We start from the raw sequence: 9689 nt of genomic DNA, 5'->3' as shown, positions 1-9689 counted from the left end.
GAGACCACTTGCATGGTTAGCAAGCGTTGTGATTCAATGGCCCTACCGGGCAAACACTTTGGGTTCGCAAGGACTTGGAGTGCCGGGACGGGTTGGCGGATCCAACACTCTGGGTACCTCCGGGTACTTGGGGTTGGTTGAGGACTTGGTGAACAAACACTTGTTGTACACTCTCCGGATGTACTTCGGGTGTCACCTGTTGTCCGAGGCCACTTGCATGGTAGCAAGCGTTGTGATACAATGGCCCTACCGGGCAAACACTTTGGGTTCGCAAGGACTTGGAGTGCCGGGACGGGTTTGCGGATCCAACACTCTGGGTACCTCCGGGTACTTGGGGTTGGTTGAGGACTTGGTGAACAAACACTTGATATACACTCTTCGGATGTACTTCGGGTATCGCCTGTTGTCCGAGACCACTTGCATGGTTAGCAAGCGTTGTGGTCTAATGGCCCTACCGGGCAAACACTTTGGGTTCGCGAGGACTTAGAGTGCTGGTAGTGGTTGGCGGACCCAACACTCTGGGTACCTCCGGGTACTTGGGGTTGGTTGAGGACTTGGTGAACAAACACTTGTTGTACACTCTCCGGATGTACTTCGGGTGTCACCTGTTGTCCGAGACCACTTGCATGGTTAGCAAGCGTTGTGGTCTAATGGCCCTACCGGGCAAACACTTTATGTTCGCGAGGACTTGGAGTGCTGGTAGTGGTTGGCGGACCCAACACTCTGGGTACCTCCGGGTACTTGGGGTTGGTTGAGAACTTGGTGAAGATACCCCTGTCACCTTGTTCGAGGCCACTTGCATGGTCGCAAGCGTTGTGATACAATGGCCCTACCGGGCAAACACTTTGGGTTCGCAAGGACTTGGAGTGCCGGGACGGGTTGGCGGATCCAACACTCTGGGTACCTCCGGGTACTTGGGGTTGGTTGAGGACTTGGTGAGCAAACACTTGATATACGTTCTTCGGATGTACTTCGGGTGTCACCTGTTGTCCGAGGCCACTTGCATGGTCAACGGTTGAGGTGGTGATGGCGGGTCGGTGCTGTAGGGTGCCGGCCTGTTGGCTGCCTTGGCCGGGTTGGTTGGTTAACACTTGATTGGGCTTGCACCCGAGGGTAATGGCACTTGAAGGTGGGTACTGGCCGGCTGACCTGGTGTGATGGTTGGTTGGTGAACACTTGGCGGTACTTGCACTTGGCTGTGCTTGGACTTGAAGGTGGGATCCGGCTGGCCTAGGCCATTGGTGGTTGGTTGGTGGGTTAGCCCTTAGCTGGGCTGGCTGGCTGGCTGGCCATCGGTGGTGTGGTGTGGTGAGGTGTGTGGAGTCGAGCATCGCGCGCCGTTGCCTTCTTCGGAGTGTTGTAGGTACGCAAGTGCTTGCAATGCAAAGAGGTTGGTGATGGAGTGACATTGCCTTCACCATGGAGTTGCGGGTACTTAGGTACTTGCAAGGAGATGGTGGTATGGTGGTGTTGCGTGTGTGGTGTTCGATTAGAAAGATATAATTTCTAAGTCCGGATTAGTGCTGTCAGTGGGGCCGCCGCTAACAGGTCCTGCACGGCCACCGTGGGGCTTGACTTGGCGCTATTCCGGACTTGGGGCGATCACGATGTCCCCGTGCGGGACTTAGAAGATGGAAGAACACAAGTACCCTTATCCCATGACTTGTGAGCGATTGGCATACGTTACCACATGAAGAGAAAAATTGGCTAAGTCCCGGATCCATATTATTTGAAGAGAAAAATCGGCTAAGTCCCGGATCCATATTATATGAAGAGAAAAATCGGCTAAGTCCAGGATCCATATCATATGAAGAGAAATATCGGCTAAGTCCAGGATCCATATATAATAACCTAATAATCGGCTAAGTCCAGGATCCGTATTATATGAAGAGAAAAATCGGCTAAGTCCAGGATCCATATATAATAACCTAATAATCGGCTAAGTCCAGGATCCATATTATATGAAGAGAAAAATCGGCTAAGTCCAGGATCCATATATAATAACCTAAAAATCGGCTAAGTCCAGGATCCATATAATATGATGAGAAAAATCGGCTAAGTCCCAGATTGGGTCTGTCAGACATACACTTTCAAGTTACCACACAAGCAAGCAAGAAGGCCGTGTGAAGGATCCATATGACATGAAGAGAAAAATTGGCTAAGTCCCAGATTGGGTCTGTCAGAAATACACTTCCAAGTTACCACACAAGCAAGCAAGATGGTCTAGTGATGGATCCATATGATATGAAGAGAAAAATCGGCTAAGTCCAGGATCCATATAATATGAAGAGAAAAATCGGCTAAGTCCCAGATTGGGTCTGTCAGACATACACTTTCAAGTTACCACACAAGCAAGCAAGATGGCCTAGTGATTGATCCATATGATATGAAGAGAAAAATCGGCTAAGTCCGAGATTGGGTCTGTCAGACATACACTTCCAAGTTACCACACAAGCAAGCAAGATGGCGTATTGATGGATCCATATGATATGAAGAGAAAAATCGGCTAAGTCCGAGATTGGGTCTGTCAGAAATACACTTCCAAGTTACCACACAAGCAAGCAAGATGGCCTAGTGATGGATCCATATGATATGAAGAGAAAAATCGGCTAAGTCCCAGATTGGGTCTGTCGGAAATACACTTCCAAGTTACCACACAAGCAAGCAAGATGGCCTAGTGATGGATCCATATGATATGAAGAGAAAAATCGGCTAAGTCCCAGATTGGGTCTGTCAGACATACACTTTCAAGTTACCACACAAGCAAGCAAGATGGCCTAGTGATTGATCCATATGATATGAAGAGAAAAATCGGCTAAGTCCGAGATTGGGTCTGTCAGACATACACTTCCAAGTTACCACACAAGCAAGCAAGTTACCACATGAAGAGAAAGCCGGCAAAGTCCGGGAATGTTACCACATGAACTGGAAGATGGGCAAAAACCTACCTTCACAGGGAACGTGAATAACTAAGGCTGTAGACATTGGATCGACAAGCCAAAGACTGATATGGAAAGGAAATGAGTAGTACTAGCTTTCCTGAGAGTTGCAGAGCTTAGACTGCATATGAACGGAAGATATTAAGCGTCAAAGTCAGAAAAGTTGCCCGAAGGAACACAAGTTCCAACTTAGAGCATGAATACCGCCTAGACGGTAGGAGGTACGGCCAGGCTGAGGAATAAGAAAATGTTGGCCAACATGTTCCCTAACTATCCCCCGAAGACCGCAAAGCAATCCAACATCAACCAAGAAAGTTATAGCCCGATCAAGGAAACACCTACTTTGCACCGATTTTGCACCAAATACATGTACCAAGCACCTTCGGTTGCATACCTGCAGGGGCTTACCATAGTAGGCCATGGAAGACCGATGTACCGAACATAATCACTTTCTATCTCCTCGGGTGTTGGAGATAGCGCTTTGCGGTAAAAGAACGAAAGTTAGACCATATCTTGGTGCATCTTTTTGCCCGAGATCACAAGACCCTATCTAGCAAGGCAAGAAAGTTGTGTGGGGACAAAATGTCCATAAGTGCCCAAAGTGGCACACTTGAACCATATATTCGAGAAAAACACAAGTGTGGGCCCGAGCTAGCGAGTTGAAATGTTCCGACCGTCAGTAGCCCTAATCAAGGCGCACTTATTATTATATGGGGCCAAAGTGCCAGCTAGTCTCCAAGTGGGCCATATGGGTGTTCTAAGGTTTGCACCCAAATGAGGAAAAAACAGGGTAAGGTACGGTGTACCTCGAATAACTCGGGCTGTGGATGGCCGAGCAAGACAAACGACATAGCGTTAGAAAGGTCTCAATGAGACCTAACTACCCTGATAATATGAAGGCATAGACTTGAACGACCGAGAATTTATTAGGTGCACAAGTGGTGAAGTTGCACCAAAGTCCGTGTTACCCGAAGTGGTACACGAACACCCAATATTCGACCAAAACACAAGTTTGCGCACGAGCTAGCGAGCTACATTGTTCTGACCGTCAGTAGCCCTTACCAAGACACGCATTTGATTATATGGGGCCAAGCCGCTAGCTCGACTCGAAGTCGGTCATATGGTTGGTTGATGGTTTGGACCGACCACGTGGTGTACCAAGGTGATGTACCTTTCATGAATTAAAACTCTGGCTGTATGGCACTGAGCGACAAGCTAAGGTGTGATTTGGAATAGTCTTGAGTGGGACTATTTAGGAAAAATGCGAACAAAAAATCACAAAGTCCTTGGGCGAAGCTATTAGCGAAACATAGAGCAAATTGGTACCAAAAACTATGGAAATGGGACTTGAGTCAAAAATAACCGCAAGTTGGAGAAGAGATAGCAAGCTTGCGTAGAACAATTATATTTGGTGCATGGTATCACCAACAAAAAAGTATATGGGGCCAAGGTGCTGGCTGGCCTCCAAAGTGGAGATATGGGCGATCCAAAGTTTGTACCCAAGTACGAACAAGTATGGAAAAAACAGGGTAAGGTACCAAGTACCAATAATAACTTCGGCTGTAGATGGCCGAGCGAGGCAAACGGCTCACCGTTGGAAAGGTCTTGGGGAGACCTATCTACCCTGAAAGTTTTATGAGGCTGAGTTGAAAGACCACGGAGATATTAGGTGATGATGGTCCAATTCGGGGACCAAGTCGCAGGAAATGGCACTTGACCAAAATCACCCTTGGAAGGTGAATACCGGCTTACCGGTAAGAGATAGCGACTTGGCGTAGAATATTCATAAGTTGGGCGTGTAGAGACGCAACTTTCATTATATGGGGGCAACCCGGTCAGGGTGCTCCAAGTCGGTCGTTTGGTCGGTATATGGTTTGGGCCGACCACATGGTGTACCAAGTTGAGGTATCTTTCATGAATTATAACTCGGTCAGTTTGCCACCGAGCGACAAGTTGCGGTGTGTTTTGGAATGGTCTTGAGTGGGACTATCAAGCAAAAATACAAACAGAATATCAGCTTGTCCATGGCCGAAGCTATTAGTGAAACATATAGCAAAATGGGTCCGAAAACGAATGAAATGGGACTTGGACCAAGAATAACGGCAAGTTGGAGAAGAGATAGCAAGTTGGCGTAGAACAATTATATTTAGTGCATGGTATGACCAACAAAAAAGTATATGAGGCCAAGGTGCTGGCTGGCCTCCAAAGTGGAGATATGGGCGATACAAAGTTTGTACCCAAGTACGAACAAGTATGGAAAAAACAGGGTAAGGTACCAAGTACCATTAATAACTTCGGCTGTATATGGCCGAGCGAGGCAAACGGCTCACCGTTGGAAAGGTCTCGGGGAGACCTATCTACCCTGAAAGTTTCATGAGGCTGAGTTGAAAGACCACGGAGATATTAGGTGATGATGGTCGTATTCGGGGACCAAGTCGCAGGAAATGGCACTTGACCAAAATCCCCCTTGGAAGGTGAATACCGGCTTACCGGTAAGAGATAGCGACTTGGCGTAGAATATTCATAAGTTGGGCGTGTAGAGACGCAACTTTCATTATATGGGGCCAACCCGGTCAGGGTGCTCCAAGTCGGTCGTTTGGTCGGTTTATGGTTTGGGCCGACCACGTGGTGTACCAAGTTGAGGTACCTTTCATGAATTATAACTCGGTCAGTTTGCCACCGAGCGACAAGCTGCGGTGTGTTTTGGAATGGTCTTGAGTGGGACTATCAAGGAAAAATACAACTAGAAAATCAGCTTGTCCATGGCCGAAGCTATTAGTGAAACATATAGCAAAATGGGTCCAAAAACGAATGAAATGGGACTTGGACCAAGAATAACGGCAAGTTGGAGAAGAGATAGCAAGTTGGCGTAGAACAATTATATTTAGTGCATGGTATGACCAACAAAAAAGTATATGAGGCCAAGGTGCTGGCTGGCCTCCAAAGTGGAGATATGGGCGATCCAAAGTTTGTACCCAAGTATGGCAAAAACTGGTAGAGGTACCTTTCATGAATTACTGCTCAGGCTGTATGGCACTTAGCGGGACGCTTGGCTCTGGTATGGAATAGTCTTGAGTGGGACTATCAAGGAAAAATACGAACAAAAAATCACCATGTCCACGGACGAAGGTATTAGCGAAACTTAGAGCGAAATTGCGACCAAGTCGCTGGAAATGGCCCTTGGACCAAGTATACCGTCAAGGCGGTACGAGATAGCGAGTTGACGTGGAATATTTATAAGTTTGCCTCCACGAGACGAAAGTTTAGTTATATGGGGCCAACCCGCTCAGGGTTGTCCAAGTCGGTCATATGGCTGATCGAAATTTTCGACCAAGTACTGAGAAAACAGGGTAAGGTACCGTGTACCTCGAATAACTTTGGCTGTAGATGTCCGAGCGAGGCAAACGGCATAGCGTTGGAAAGGTCTTGAGGTGTTCTAGGCACCCTGAAAGTTTGAAAAGGCTATCTGGAAAACTCGTGGAGATATTAGAGAAACATTGGGCCCAAAAGATACCAAGTCGCAGGAAATGGGCCCTCCAAGAACACCCTAAAATCCCAATTACGGCTAAGTTGCAGGCCAGCTAGCGAAGTGAAATGTTCTAGGCATAACTAGAACACGTTAATGCGCAACTTTTTGAATCAGAACTTTTTTCGATATCTGGCCCCCAAAGGGGGGATATGGGCGATCAAAGGATTTTTCCAAGTTTCGGTACTTTTTACGGTATCGCTCATAGCTCCGGCTGTATGCAAGCAAATGACAATCTAAGACATGATTTGGAAAGGTATTGAGCAGTACTAACTTACGTTAGAACACAGCGAAGCGCTATCGGTTCATGGCAAGGCCGATATAAGCAGTCAAAGATGAAAAATGTTGACAAAATGAACAAAAATTACCTTGGTACGCGAATAGCGGCCAGGGATGAAGAGGTACGAAGGTGGTGTAGAAGAATTATAATTAGGGCTTGGTACGCTCTAAAAGTTTGCCGAAGACCGCAAAGCGCTCAGACCCATAGAAAGTGGCCATTTGGGCCGAACAGTGCGTGCAAAGAGGTGAAAATGCAAAAATTGCACTTTGTGGGGCGATTTGCGGGGGGAAGGAGGGGTCGGAGGGCAAAATGTCCCTTGACCAAAAAGTCTTATCTCGTCGAGATCTACAACATTGCCGAAGACCGCAAAGCGCTAGCTCGCAATCGAAAAATCGAGAATTTGAAAATTTTCTAAGTCTTGGGCTCCCTAAGGAAAAGTTTCAAAAATCACGTTTGTCCCCAATTTTGAAGGGGAAGGAGTCGGTTCCGGGGCATGGTGTCTTCGGCAAAAAGTCTTATCTTTTTGCGTACTTTCGACTAGTTCAATAAAAATTTTTGACCCAAAATTTGTTCGGCGGACCCCTAGGTCGAAAAACCCGAAAAAAGTCGAAAAAAGTCGAAAATGTCGAAAAATGAGAAAACCTCATATTCGGACTCTACACGAGCCCCAGATATTGAAAAGTGAAATCCGCGGTCGATTTGGAACAAAAAATTGACCTAGGCAAAGTTGTATGGAGGTAGGGACCCCTGAGAAAAAAGTTTGGTCCCGAGGCTCCTTGGACCACCAAGTCCCTAGGTCGGACCAAAATCGGAAAAAATCCGACCAAAGTCGAAAGTGTCGAAAATTTTAAAAAACCCCTTTTGGGGCCCTATGGCCTCCCTAGATAATGAAAAGTGAGGTCCGCGGCCGATCCGGAAGAAAAACTTGACCTAGGCAAACTTGTATGACGGTGGGGACCCAAAAAAATTTCGATGAGTGTAGTTTAGACAGGCCGGAAAATGTATCGGTGGTCCGTATCAAGGGACGTCTTTTAGTTCCATGGGGTGGTGGTCGTCGAACAAAGTCGCCTAGGTCGACCACCAGAAAGACCAGTCGTGTTGTAATGGATGTTTTGGCCACTTTGCTAGGGAAACCTAGTAGGTCGAAGCAAATTTGGGGTTCGAGATGAGTTGGTGAAAGTTGGTCCAACCTAGGTGTGCTTGGTGGAGGTTGACCATGAAAGTAGAGCATGATAGGAATGACCATAACTTTGGTTCTAGATGTCGGATCGGTACACTTGAGGCAGTTTTGGAAAGGTGAAGGCCTGCTCTAGCTATGTTTCCTACCAAGCTGAGCGCCTACTAGTGACCCGGAGGAGGTATTAAGGGTCAAAGGCAAAAAGGGGTACCCTAAAGTGCGTGTGACCAAGAAAATGGGAAAAACGGTATCGCCTATAGCTCAGGCTGTATGGCTCGGATCGGAAAGCTTGGATATGCGTTGGAAAGGTCTTGACGAGCGCTAGCTATGTGTCCTACCAAGCGAAGCGCTAGGTGTTGAGCAAGTCGGTCATATTAGAGGGCAAAGGTGAAAAATGGTGGTTTAGAGGCGAAAATTCACCTTATGATCGAAAATAGCGGGCGAACGATAAGAGCTACGAACACGGCGTAGAACAATCATAAGTACGTTACCACAAGACCTAACTTTGGCCAATATAGAGCGAGAAGATCGGAGGTACCCATCAGGGTGATATGGCTGGTTCAAAGTTGGACCAAAACGAGACTTGAGAAATGGATTGAAACACGGTATCGCGAATAACTCAGGCTGTATGGAACGGATCGACAAGCTTAGATCAGTGTTGGAAAGGTCGAACCGAGCGCTAACTATAATCCCAAACAACCGAAGCGCTAAGTGTTGAGCAAAACTGAGTTATTAAGCGACAAAGTGGAAAAATAATACCAAAATGGCCAAAAATCACACAAGACCAAGAATACCGAGCAAGCGGTAAGAGATAGCGGGTTGACGTAGAATACTTATAAGTTTGCCTCTACGAGACCTAAAAGTCGTCCATAGAAAGCGAGAAGATCGGACCACTCTGGAAGGGTGATACGAGTGGTCAAAAATTAGCAAAAATGAAACATGGCTAAAATGGATTTGACTTGTGCACCGTATAGCTCCGGCTGTATGGCATGGATTGTTAAGCTAGGATATGTTTTGGAAAGGTAACACCCAGCGCTAGATACGACTAGAAGAAAGCAAAGCGCTAACTAGCATGATTTGGAAGTTATTAAGTGTCAAAGTCGAAAAATGTTACCAAAATTGAAACTCGAGTACATTGGGCCAAAAAGTACAAGTTGTGAAATTTGGACTTACGAGTAAAATACCGAGCAGGCGGTAAGAGATAGAGACTTGGTGTAGAACAATTATATGTTGGGCATGTTATAACCTATATTTGGCCCGAACATAGTGACGAGATCGGTGGTACCCAAAAGGGTGGTACAGGTGTTAGATGGTTTTCCCAGAGCATAAGCTCCACATGATATGGAAAACGGGAAACATCATAACTTCGGCTGTATGGCATGGAATGGAACGAACAAGGTATCGATGGAAAGAGAAAAGGTAGCGCTAACTATAATTCCTACCAAGCAAAGCGCTAGCATGTGACCGTTCGGGTGTTATTGTGAGTCAAAGTCAGAAATTGTTACCACGAGAGGCGAAAATCCGACTAAGTCCATGAATACCGGGCTGGCGGTAAGAGATACGGCTTGGCCGTAGAACATTTATAAGTTGGCCAATACAAGACCTAAGTTTCGTCCATAGACGACAAGAAGATCGAAGATACGTGAAGGTGAGATATGGGCGTCCCAAAGTGGGCCTTTGAAAAAGTGACAAACTTCCCTTATAACAGCATACACCAAATATCTCTGGCTCTATGGCACCGAATAAGAAGTTGAGGTCAGCGATAGA

Source organism: Anopheles coustani (assembly GCF_943734705.1).
Source record: "Anopheles coustani chromosome X unlocalized genomic scaffold, idAnoCousDA_361_x.2 X_unloc_81, whole genome shotgun sequence".
NCBI lineage: Eukaryota > Metazoa > Arthropoda > Insecta > Diptera > Culicidae > Anopheles > Anopheles coustani.
Note: the sequence above shows the minus strand (reverse complement) of the source record.